This window comes from Jatropha curcas, chromosome 1 (assembly GCF_041381405.1).
Source record: "Jatropha curcas cultivar XTBG-Jc1 chromosome 1, XTBG_Jcur_1.0, whole genome shotgun sequence".
In the NCBI taxonomy this organism is placed as follows: domain Eukaryota; kingdom Viridiplantae; phylum Streptophyta; class Magnoliopsida; order Malpighiales; family Euphorbiaceae; genus Jatropha; species Jatropha curcas.
Window position 1 is genome coordinate 21,198,153 of NC_143151.1, and position 14,070 is coordinate 21,212,222.

At 29.5% G+C, this 14,070-nt stretch overlaps 1 pseudogene; it reads left to right on the forward strand.

Moving 5' to 3' along the window:
• The first annotated feature begins 10,216 nt into the window (after window positions 1-10,216).
• On the forward strand, window positions 10,217-11,871 carry LOC149499132 (uncharacterized; annotated as a pseudogene).
• The last annotated feature ends 2,199 nt before the right edge of the window (window positions 11,872-14,070 follow it).

Genomic DNA, 14,070 nt, shown 5'->3' on the forward strand with positions numbered 1-14,070 from the left:
ATTTTGGGCCTGCCACCCCTCCGGCCACTGTGGACGTTGACGGTGGCCGGCGTCACTCTGCTGACCTAAATAGTCCCGAATAGGCAGAATGTTGGATTTGTCATGTGGATTCCGAATATGCAATTAGAATTGCAACCTGACCTCGATTAATAGTTAAATCAGAATGTTGTATTGCATTACTGACCTGTTACAAGGTAGCTAATAATCAGAAACTACATAGAATTGTTTAGCTACTTAATTCCAGATATGTGGAAACAGAGTTAGTAAACTAAGAATAGTTAATAAACTAAGAAGTATTGCAAATTTGGTACACAGGCTTCTAAGCTGAAAAATCGCAGAAATGGATGAAATAGTAGTTAGCGAGACCTTAGAAAGACTTAGTTAGTTAATGAGATAATTGTTAATTTAGTTTGACTAGAATCGATTACTGTTGTGAGTTAAAGTTGAGGAAGTTTTAGTTCTATATAAATATAACCTTGAACTTTAATACCTCCCAAGTATAAATTATAAACCTAAGAACAAGTAACTACTCTTCTTAATTAAAATGCAATTTAGTTATTAGTAAAAGAATGTACTAACATGTAGCTCAAATATGGATGAGTTGAGCTGTTCACTATAAGGGAAAAATAACTATTTGTGGTTTTTTTATGTTGATAATGTAATTATATAGCGTTTTGATAAACTAAGAATATGATGTTAGTTGGTATTGATTATGAATTGAGTAAATGTTTAGATGAATGAATAATGGTTATGGCGGATGAGATTAGTTGTTGTGAATTGCCCGATGGATGGGCTTTAAGAATATATTATTGAATTGTAGTTTTAAGCAGATGGTTTCATCCAATTTTTAGGGGAGGTTTTGCCGAAATTTTGACATAATCTAGATTAGTTTTACTTGTAAATAGGTTGTAAGATTTATTTAGGATAATCCTTTATTATTATTTAGGAGAATGTTTTATTTAATTTTTTCCTCTCCTTCCAATTTCATTTCATTAGAATCACTTTAGTTCCTCATGGCTCCAACAAGTTAGAATCCAAATTATGGCTTTCCTCATCCATCATTGTAAATAATAATAAACAGTACATACTATTTGCATTATACGTAAATCATTATTATATAACGCTTTGTCTATTTATTTATTTATTTTCCAAGTACCAATTATTATATTAGCATTTGTTGCTTTTATGTTTATTTGTATTTGCATATGAATGTCTATTTGTGCACTTGCATTATAGTATTTAATTGTTTGATGTACTTGCATTTAATTGTACTTCTTGATTACATGTGTTGTGATAATGATGTGCATTGTTTGTGTGGAATTAAGATGAAGTGGGTCACTGTAGGTTTCTGAGGGCGGTCTATGATACCATCGGCCATGTATAGGGAGATCGGCGCCCCCGTGTGCATTTGATTATATATATTATATAGAAAACCTCGGGGTGGCCTCCTGTTGGTAATGGAAAAGAAAAGAGGGAATAGATAAATATTGAGAGGGCTGGTCAAGTGAGGATTAGATCGGTCGGCCATTTATGGGGGGATCGGCTCCCTGGTGCATATGTTATGAGGGGATGCGCCATGTGTGAGGACGGCTTGTCCAGGGTTTTGGTGATCTACAGACCAATCTCCATTTGTTTGATTATGTGAAGATGATATTGTTTGTGGCTGCTGTTGATATGTCATGTGTGTGTTTAAATGAATGTTCACTTTTAGAATACCTAGGAGCATGTTGTGTGACTATATGAGCATGTATTATTTGGTATTATGTACTGAATTGAGATACTCACTTCCGCTTCACTTAATTTCTTTCAAGAATCTTGGTTACTGCCTCTATATTAGCCAGAAGCTCTGTATCCTTTCCTCTATAGAGCTAGGTAGAATAAAGTTTAGTTGAATTATAGGCTCTTCTTAACTGAATTTTCTTATTATTGTATATTTTGTGGAGATCCGCAAATTACATTAGGAAAGTAATACATGTAATAAGATATCCAAAAATATCTGATCTCGAGGAATAATTATTTGAAAATTGTGAATGAAACTTAGTGCTGAATATTGTCGGGCAAGTTCCATAGATACTTTTATGAATGCTGATGGATTGATCATAAAACAAGCCCGGGTTATTAATAATTGTCGAATGATGGTGATGATATATCGAATTGGGCCTTGGTTTTCAGGTATATATATTCATATAGAGTTTGTGTTGTGAATACCCTTATTGGACTTAATGGATATTACTGGTGTCAAAGGTTTATTACGGATTTCGGTGGCCTTAAGTTTACTTGGGCTTTAGTGTCAGTCTGGCCCATGGCAATGGATCGTGACAAATTCGGCCTGGGTTGCATAAGAAAACTGCCAATCTTAAAATCGAAGTGAACCGGTAAAATTCGGATGAAAACGGACTAAAAATCAGTGAACTGGACCGATTAAAAACCAATTCGATTCAAATTCTTGATTATTTTGAAACATGTGGGCCTTTTTAAAATTTAGGCTCTTAAAAATTGTGTGAGCTGATTTTTTGGTTTTTAAACCTCTTTATATCTAAATTTAAAGTCCTAATGTGTTAATTAAAAAATAATTAAATTGCCTAATTTTAAAGCCACATGTGAAAAATATAATATATTTTATGATAATTAATTAATTTTTTAAGTATTAAATTTAGTAATATTTTATTCTTTTTCTATAAAATCATTTATTAATTTTTTAATTCTTTTTGTAAAAGCCAAATTTGAGATTGTTTTTTATTTGATATGAAGTTTTTTTTAACCTATATTTTTAATTTTATTTAATAAATGCATTTTAAAATATTATATATAAAATTCAGTTGTACCGTATTGAACTCGATTGTATTCTTTAATTCAATGAACTCCTACCTTCACTGGTTCAATGGCCATTCTAGTTCTCAGAACACTAAATATAACAACAATGTCATATATATACATATAATTTTTTTTTTTTTTTTACCTTAAAATTCATGTGCAGCTAATGTTTATCACGACTTAAATCCATGTATGGACAAATATCCAGTTAGATTGTAGCCTAATTGCACCTGTTTCCACTATTTAAATTACTCATTGAACATCCATACATACAAAATTATGAATATGAACGTTTCTTTTGTCATATATAATATTAAGTATTCTACAATAATACAACTTAATCAATTCCATAAGCATTTTTTTTGGAAGGTAAAACGAAGAAATGCATTAAGAAACATGATAATAAGAATACAAGCATTCAGAAATTGAATCTCACATACATATTTTCATAAAAACATGTATATATTCAATAATACAAAATTATTTTGTTTAATTCAATAATAAGAATACTATAATACAAAAATCATAAAACCATGCAAAATTGAAAATAGTAGAAAAGTGAACAACCTAAATATATTCAATGACAATTATGCATGGCGGGATACTCCAAACAGTTTAATTCATGCCACAACAATAAAAATATGTGCATTAACGTTAACAAAATATTTTTTGCTTCAGGATTATATATATATATATATATATATATATATCACAATTCACGTCATAACCTTTTTATAATCATAAGCATCCATCATCAACATTTCATTCACAATATTTCATATCATGGGGCAATCATTATTTCATTATCATAGTTCATGTTAATGCTCAATCTTTACCCTTATGCTCGATGATAAAAATCCTTTAATTCTTAATTAATTTAACGTTGGTAATTTTCCCGGATTGGTAGGTTTATAATTTTTCTATATTTGGGCTTTTGATAGAGAATAAAATTGTTGGGTCTGAAAACTGTTAAAGGTTAATACTAGCTCATGATTAGAAGTTAGCTTAATTAATTAAGATTAGTTTCAGGTTTTGGTCAAAAAAAAAAAAAAAAAAAAAAATAGCCCATAGATATTGTTAGCTTGAAAATCATTAAAATTAAGTGAGATGAGGAAAACGTGAAGAATAATATGAAAACGTGTAGAATTAAGAGAGTGAAACATAATTGAATGCAAACACTAAGGTGTAAATTAAAAATCCAGTCGCATGATATATATATATATATATATATATATATATATATATAACGGATATCACGTTAAAAAAGGGGGAGGAAGAACAAAGAAAACAAAAACGTGAAAGGAGGATAAAGGAAAAGAGAGCAGAAACGTAGGAAAAGACAGCGAAAATCCAGCAAAAAGAGAAAAAAAGAAAAACCCTAGCAAAAAAGAAGAAGATAGAACATAAAGAAAAGGTACCAATAAAAGGTAAAAATAACTCTTTGAGTTGAGAGCATCAATCTATTTAATCCACTCTTGTTGTTTTTCTCTCTTTAGTTGCTTGATAGAGTTGTATTTTGATCATTTTATTTTTTTCATTTAATCTATTTGTTCTGTTGTAAATGATCATTTAAATATGATTTTTATTATATAAAAATGAATCTAAGTAGTGTATAATCAAATCAATTTAGTATTAATATTAATGAAGAATATAAGTTTCCGTAGGTTAATTGAATGATTGTCCCCGTATTTTTGTGTTGTTCATTTTGTTATATTATATTTTTCTTATTTATCTTCATTCTGATTTTTCAAATTGATTTTTTTTTTATTTTTAATAATTTATGTAATATATATATATATATATATATATATATATATATATATATATATATATATATTATAATTACAATAGTCATTTGAGTTTTGTTGGGCAGTGAAGGGTATAACACTGGCAGTGGCCGCTACCTGTTGATATCATAAAATGGATCATTTATTGTGTAGATCTGTTAATAGTGCTAAATCGGATGATTCTGATTCATCAGAAATTAAAAGGATAATTAACAGAAATGAATTAATTTTACAAGATTTTAGTAAAGCAATTGATGAATGGGAAATACCTAAAGTTGATAAAGAACAAATTTATAAAATTAGTAAATTTCCTTTATGGAACACGGATTATGTCATTAAAACCGAAGAAAGAGATTTTCAACTCAGTAAACCTTTTGAAAGAATAACTTTGCTTTCATCTAAAACTTTACAACAACATAAACATAAAAAATATAAATATATTCACATAGGATTAATTCAAGTTGGTATTAAACCTCTCACTCGAGAAGGATTAAACACTAGTATTTTAGCAGTAGTTAGAGATGCTCGATTTTTAAACTTTCAAGATTCTTTACTAGGATCAGTTGAAACTAGTCTTAGTGAAGGACCTATTTCATTTGAAGTATACCCTGACATGACTATATCATTAAATGATTTAAACATTTTAGATATTATAGTTTTGGAAATTAAAACGCATAATTATAAAATGAAGCAAGGATCAATTCCTATTGCTTTAATATATAAGATTCATTATAAAGCTATGCACTCAGCTTTTAGTACGAAATATAAATTACAACCTAAACTTGGAGAAACAAGATTTCTTCAAACAGATTTAACTAAAACCAACACTGTGATTCCTAAAACCATCCAATGGAAGGATATAACCTTACCAGAGGAATGGATTTTGGAAGGGATTGTTCCCCCTCCGGAACAAGAAAAGGTAAAACCAAATGTCAATTTACAAAAAATTAAACAATTTGAAGATGGTAAAGTAACATTAAAATTTAATAGAAGTCAAAGCTCTAGGTATACAGGATCTTCATCTTCTGTTGTTACAGATGATGATAAACCAAAATTACCTTCAGTAATTTATGCACAATATAAAGAACCTGAACCTAAACCAATTCTACAAACATTGGTAAAACCTAGGTATTCTACTTCAGATATACCTAATTCTAGTCAATCTTTTAAAATGAAAGGAGTTGATTATAGTAGTTCAGTCCCACAGGCAGTTTATAACCCTGTTGACAGTTACTTAAATCAACAATCAAATTTAGTAAACACTTCACCAGAATCACCAACAGCTTCAGCTATAACTGAAAATGTTAGTGAAATAAATAGAGAATTAAATGTTTTAACTAAAGAAGAAATTAATACAGATCTTCTAAAAGAAATTACTAAAACTAAAAATTTAATGAAATTTAATAAAATATTAAAAACTCATTCTTTTGATGAATTAAAAGAAGAATATTTACATCATCAACTTCAAACCCAGACTAAAATTAAGTTTTTAGATTGGTTCTCATTAATTAAACATAATTCAAATAAAAGTTTAAATCCTATAACAATTCGTGATAAAAGACCTGAATGGATAGTAAATGATAGGACAATTCAAAGTGATTTTCCTCCTAAAACAATTAGTAAATTAAAATATCAAGATAATGAAATAGTATGTGCACCATATAAAATAGCTAGAGAAAATGATACTGATAAAAAATTAATTGAACAAAATAATTTTAGTAATGCGAGTTTAATTTGTTTAAATACACAATTAAAAAAGATTGAACATTTACTCCAAGATAAACCATTAGTAAATGAACAAATAAAGGGAAAAGATATAGTAAAATCTCATATGTTTAAACCTTATCAAATTTCTAAATCTAGTCAAAAAGAATTAAATTCTAAATTTTTAGGAACATTAAAAGATCAACTTAGTCAACTTGAGTTAATTTCAGAGTCTACTCAACACGTAGCTCAGAATACACCTCAAGCTTCTAGGAATATAAATGTTATAGAAGAAACTTCTAACTCTGACGTCAGTGAACCTGACTCAGATGATGCTAAACAATTTATAAACAATATAACTCATAGAGAGATAGTCTCTAGGGCTCCAGATTTAGGAATAATTGATAAACCTCCATATATATCCCAATTTCATTATAATGCTAACACATTATATGAATGGAATATCGATGGATTATCTGAATATAAAATTTTAAGTATTTTGCAACAAATGACAATGGCTGCAAATGCTTATAAAACTCAGTCACCTATATCTGATAAAGCAGTCGCTGAAATCCTTATTGCGGGATTTACAGGACAACTAAAAGGATGGTGGGATTATCATCTCACTAAACAACAACATTTAGAAATTTTAAATTCTGTCCAAATTAATGATGAGGATGAACCTATATATGATGAACATGGTGAGCCTATTCAGGATGCTGTTGCAACCTTAATACTCACTATTTCATTACACTTTATAGGAGATCCATCCCACATAAAAGATAAAAATGAAGAACTCTTAAGCAATTTAAAATGTAGACAATTAAGTGATTTTCAATTTTATAAAACCACTTTCCTTACACGTTTAATGTTAAGGGAAGATTCCAATCAACCTTTTTGGAAAGAAAAATTCTTAGCTGGATTACCCTACTTTCTGGGGGAAAGAGTTAGGAATTATATAAAACAACAATATGGTAATCCAATTCAGTATAATAAATTAACCTATGGTCAATTAATTAATATAATTCAAAAAGAAGGATTACAAATTTGTCAAGACTTAAAACTTCAAAGAACTCTAAAATATGAGATGAAAAAGACTAAACAAGAACTAGGAAGTTTTTGTAAACAATTTGATTATGGTATAACCTCTACACAACAATGTAGTGGTCAATGTTCTAAACCATCAACCTCGAAAAAACATTATAAAAAACATTATAAGTCTAAACCAAGTAAAGATAAATATTATCAAAAAGAAAAGCCTAAACATTATAAAAAATCTAAAGGTAAAAAACCATATAAATCTTCCACTAAAACTTCATATAAAGATTTACCTTGCTTTAAATGTGGTAAAAAAGGATACACATCTAAATTTTGTAAATTCAACAAAAAATTAAATGAATTACATTTAGATGAAGAAATTGTAAACAAAATCTACGAATTGTATCTTAATTCTGATACATCAGAATCTGAGATACAAGAAAGTGATTATCAAATTGATGAACTTGGTTCGACAACCAGTTCTTCAGATAAATCAATAAATATGCTAACTAAAGATCAAAGTACACTATTAGAAGTAGTAAATGGTATAACTGATAATGATATTAAAGCTCAACTTCTTAAAAAACTCATTAAAAGTTTTGATGAAGAAAAAGAAGTAAAAGATATAACTCCTAAAATTCAAACTAATACGTATGATTTAACCACTATATTAAATCGCAATAAAAAGGTAGAAACAGATATTTCACTTAAAGATTTACATAAAGAAATTAAAATCTTAAAAAATGAAGTAAAAAAAGAATTAAGAAATCAAGCACAATTAAATGCTACAAAAATAAAGCTTTTAGAAACTCAATTAATATCTAGTTCTTCTTCTGAAGAACCAGATAATGAAATAAAAGATGAAATAAATGAATTAAATGAAGAAGAAGAAATAAACCCAAATTTCCTCTTTCTTCTACAAGAAATAACTTCAAGAAAATATTTGGTAAAAATAACTCTTAAAATATCTAATGATTTTATAATAGATGGTATAGCCTTGTTTGACACAGGTGCAGACTTAAATTGTATAAAATCTGACATAGTACCTCGAAGGTATTGGTCAGAAACTCATGAAAAATTAACTACAGCAAATAAATCTAAATTAGAAATTGTAGGTAAAATTGATGCAGATATTGTAAATAATGAGTTAGAAATTAAAACAATATTTCTACTTTCACCACAAATAAATTATATGGTCATATTAGGCACACCCTTTATAAACTTAATAACACCATATTCAGTAAAAGAAGATTACATTAAATTTAAAATAAATAATAGTAAGGCTAGGTTAGAATTTACTGAAAAACCTAGAAGGAAGAATTTAAATTTATTAAAAGCTCATTCTATTAAAACCTTAGAAATTAATTCTTTAATAAAATCTAAGGAAGAAGACATAAAAGACTTAAGAAATAATGCCTATTTAAGAAGAATTAAAGAACAACTAAACACTGAAGAAATTCAGGATAGAATTAAAAAGTTAAAAGAAGTTATGGAAAACAGGCTATGTGCTGATCACCCAAATGCATTTTGGGCCCGTAAACAGCATATAGTAGATTTACCATATGAAAAGGACTTTGATGAAAAGTCCATTACAACTAAAGCTCGGCCCATTCAAATGAGCCCTGAACTTATAGAATATTGTAAAAAGGAAATTAAAGATTTAGAGAATAAAAAATTAATTAGTAAATCAAGAAGTCCTTGGTCTTGCGTAGCTTTTTATGTCAATAAAAATGCTGAAATAGAACGAGGAGTACCTAGATTAGTAATTAATTATAAACCCTTAAACACAGCTTTAAAATGGATAAGATATCCGATTCCTAATAAAAAAGATCTTTTAAAGAAACTTTATAATGCAAATATTTTTAGTAAATTTGATATGAAATCTGGTTATTGGCAGATCCAGATTCATCCTAACGATAGATATAAAACGGCATTCACAGTTCCTTTTGGCCAGTATGAATGGAATGTGATGCCCTTTGGACTAAAAAATGCGCCATCAGAATTTCAGAGAATTATGAATGATATATTCAATCCTCATTCTCAATTCTGTATAGTGTATATTGATGATGTTCTAATCTTTAGTCAAACATTAGAAGATCATTTTAAACATTTAAAAACATTCTGTATGGTAATAGAGAAAAATGGGTTAGCCCATAGTAAAACTAAAATGGACTTATTTAAAACTAAAGTTAGATTTTTGGGTCATTATATTGAATAGGGTATAATCCAGCCCATAGAAAGAACTATGGTCTTTGGGTCCAAATTCCCTGATGAATTAACTAATAAAACTCAACTCCAACGTTTTCTTGGATGTTTAAATTATGTAATAGATTTTTACCCAAACCTAAACTGCATCATAAAGCCCTTACATGATAGGTTAAAGAAAAATGCTGGCCCATGGACAGCCCAGCATACACAGTTAGTAAAAAAGATTAAAGCCTTAGTAAAAGAAATTCCATATCTCTATATCCCTAATCCAACAGCATTTAAAATAGTTGAAACTGATGCCTCTAATGTTGGATACGGTGGTATCTTAAAACAAGTAATTAATGGTAAAGAACGTATAATTCAGTATACATCTGGTCATTGGAACCAAACTCAATTAAATTACTCTACTATTAAAAAAGAAATTTTAAGTATTGTTATTTGTATAAATAAATTTCAATCTGATTTATTAAATCAAAAGTTTTTGCTTCGTATTGATTGTAAATCTGCAAAAGATGTTTTGCAAAAAGATGTTAAAAATCTTGCCTCTAAACAAATTTTTGCTCGATGGCAAGCTATATTAAGTATTTTTGAGTTTGACATAGAGTATATTAAAGGTAATTCTAATAATATTCCGGATTTTCTGACCCGAGAATTCTTACAGAACGATGGGAAGAAAGAAGGATAAAGGGAAGAACCCTATACAAGATTCGCCTAGTAAACAAGACTCAGACTCACCCACTAAAGCTCTTTCTGAGCATTCTGAAGACCTAAGTAAAACCCTTAGTAAACAAACTCCCTCTAAAGACCTTAAAAAATGGATCGAGGAATTAACTCAATCTCCAGAAGTAGTAAAGGCTTTGCAGATGATGGCCTCTTCTTCCACAGAAGAGTCAGGTATGGCTTCTAAACCTAAAGCGATCGTACCCGCTCATGGTACGGCTACTCTGTCTCAAACGGTAGACAGTAAAGAGCTATCAAATCCGTTAATGGCTGTGGATTTGCCACAAAAAAAAAAAATGGTAATACTAGTACTATACATAAATGGTTTCTTAAAAATCTTTATGATTTTGAAATTGAAGTTGAGGATGGATATAACAATATCAATCCTTGGCAAATTATAAAACAGTTATATCCTGAGGATTGGTATTTTGTTCCTACTGATCTTTCAAAACCTCAGGAATATTACCATAATATTTTAGTTGATACTGATTCAGTAAAAATTAAACATACTTTTGATACTAAAAATAAAAATGTAATTTCGTATTCTTCTTTTCAAGTAAAACGGGTTATTCATCCAAAGGATTGGCCCGCTTCTTCACTTTATACCCCAGTAAGATTTAAAAATTTATATAAAACATATGGAGTTTATAGTACTACTTATAATTATTTTGATTATAAAGATGCTTGGGATAAAGTATTTTCTATTCAAAACCCAACTACTACCCATTCGTGGTTGGTATATTTTGATCAAAATATAAGTGCTCATTTAAAAATACCCAATTGGTTTAAACGTTGGTGGCAGGTTAAAGGTATTTCCGAGGAAATCATTCCTCAAGATATCCTTTCTCTCTACCGATATTTTAAAACCCATTATAAACCTAAACCTGAAGAAGTTCATATCCCCTCTCTTATGTATTATTGTATGACCTTCTTCACTCCATGGGTATATCAATGGTATTTCGACTACCAGTATATCCCAGGAACCCAGATTCCTATGCTTGTAAAACGCCATAAAATCAAATGGTGGGGATCCTTTAAAAACTCCACTACTGAATTAAAAATCCGTCAGTGGATTTTAAAGAAATTGTCCAGCCCATCTAAACCAGCTTTAACATATGCCAACACATTAGCCCTTCCGGATAACCCTCAATTTGGGATCCAAAAGGCCCAATGTCAGGCCCGTTTAGCTGCTGCTAAAACACCCGAAGAATATAAACTGATTTGTCAAGAGATGTTTAACCAACTCTCAACCAGTTCAAATCAGCCCATAAACCCATCTTCCAGTAAAGCCCACAGTGCATCTTCTAGTAAATCATCCAAGACCACGCGTCATAAAAGTAAAGGTAAAAGTAAAATTGTTTTATCATCATCTTCAACATCATCATCAGTTGAAGAAAGTAAAAGTAGTAATGATGATATTCCTTCCCCCGTAAAAATCAAAAGTAAAGCAGGACAAAAAGCTAAAGCAAAAGAAAAAATAAAGAAAGAAAAAAGAGATAAAGAAAAAAGAAAAGAAAAGGAAAAAATAAAAGAAAAAGAAAAGATAAAAAAGAAATGGGGAGACATATCAACCTCCTCTTCTTATTCTGAATCGTTGTAAAATAGGCAGAAGGAACCTTATTCCTTCAACTTCTTCCATTTTTCAATAAAATCAAGTGGCAGACCAAAGACTATTCATCTACAGTAAAGGCCAACTACTATGCATCTACAGTAAAGGCCAACCACTATGCATCTACAGTAAAGGCCAAGCTACTATTTCAACAGTAGCAGCCAGGTACTATTTGCAACAGTAAAGGTCAAGGCACAGTGGCAGACAACCCACTGTTCACCAACAGTAAAGATTCGATGGCAGACAGGGTACTGTTCATCCACAGTAAAAGTCAACAGTAAGGTGGCAGACAAGGTACTGTTCATCAACAGTAAAAGGCAAATAGTAAAGATTCTTTTGTTTTCTATTTAAAGGGAGCCTCTCCCCTTTGTGAAGGCATAAGCTCAGATTAGATAAAACCTTAGAACCTCTCCTCCTCCTTCATTCCACGTTGATTGTAAGGATTCAAGGTTAGAGATTCTTTGTAAGTATAAACTAGTTTGAGTTTATCATTTAAAATTGTATTTTATATTTAAATTGTATTTAAATTTTGTAATTAAATAAAGTTTTATATTTTATAAATTGCTACGATCTAAAGCCCGTGTTGACGGCACCTTTCTTCTTCTCCCTCTACACTCTGACTTAGTTCTGGGGATCCCAGGCTAAGGTTGCAGGAACCCTCAACCTTAATCAAAGATAAAATCAATTAAAATTGGTTGAGTTAATTGATAAATATTAAATTGAAATTAACTTGTGTTGTGATTGTTACTTATAAGTATGCTCTGTGGATGCGGCTAGTCTGATCTTCCACATCAAAAAAATTGCTTTGTTGATTGCTTGATTTATATTACAAGTATTGATATATAGGCTGGAAACCCAGAAGTGCGGGCTACTGGTCCAAAGGACTATTGATTAGTCATCTTCTTGGTATAACAAAGCCACGTATCATACTTAAAATGCAATATATACATATTATTATAAATGCATTAAATCAAACTGTTGTAATTATAATATATGATTTAGATTTAAATAGATCTTTTACCTATTTCATCCCATTCTCTACATTTCTCAGTTAGTGTTTAGATTCGTAAACGGTCCTTGTAGTTTGTTGGTATATATATATAATCCTGAAGTAAAAAATATTTTAAAAAACACGCTTTATTTTTGAACATTCTAATTTTCCTACTTTTAGAAATTTGGAATTTTTCTTTTTTTGCTCTTCACTTTTCTATATTTTAATTGGATATATATCTTTTTAAATATTGTTTTATCTTAATAGATAAATACAACTTTGAATTTTTTGAATATTTTCCTATCTACAAAATAAATACTAATATCTATTTATATATATTTATTTATACTGGGTTTTCAACTCTCTCATTCCTATCTCTATTTTGCTTTCAAGTTGGATTGATTAATGGCCGCCTCCCCTCTCATTCCTCTCTCTATTTTGCTTTTAAGTTGGATTGCTTTATGGCTGCCTCCTTCCTACATCACATTCACAGGAACCACCCACTCAGTGGGTTGAAATTAAATTTTGGCAATTGGATTCATCATTTTGTTGATGTACAACTTATTTGCTGTATGTATGCATATATGTTACATTCTCTTAGATTTTGAATTAGAGGAATATATGGAAAAAGAAAAAAATTAATTACCAAATTGTTCGAGTAATTTGCTTGACATCCAATTATTTTCTATTATATGAATAGTTATCTAGACCACGAAAATAAACATACTTTTTTTTTTCAATTTTCTGCATTTGTTAATTTATTTTTTTATAAATTAAATTGTTCTTTTCAAGATGTAGGGGTACAGGGTTGAGTGTAGAGATATTGCCTGTTGATCTCCCATTGCAAGGGTGACATTGACTCAAGATCCACTTAAGGTATTTCTAAATTAATCAAAATCATTGCCTAATAAAATTTTCTTTTATTTTAATTCGTAGGTTTAATTTATTTGTTTGGAGAAGATGTTTGAATATGAACAAAGAATGAGTTATACTGAGTTCACTTATCGGCTTTTACAAGATTATGACTTTTTTAACCTTATTGAAAAAAGATTAATGAGTTTTTATCAGTACCTTTTCTTCTCTGTATGTTGTTAGGTTTTTTTTAAGATAATGTGCTTATGTGCCAAAAAAGCATAGGCTTGCTGAAGAAGTATTTAAATTAAATAATTAGACAAATTAGAAGATTTCTAAATATTAAC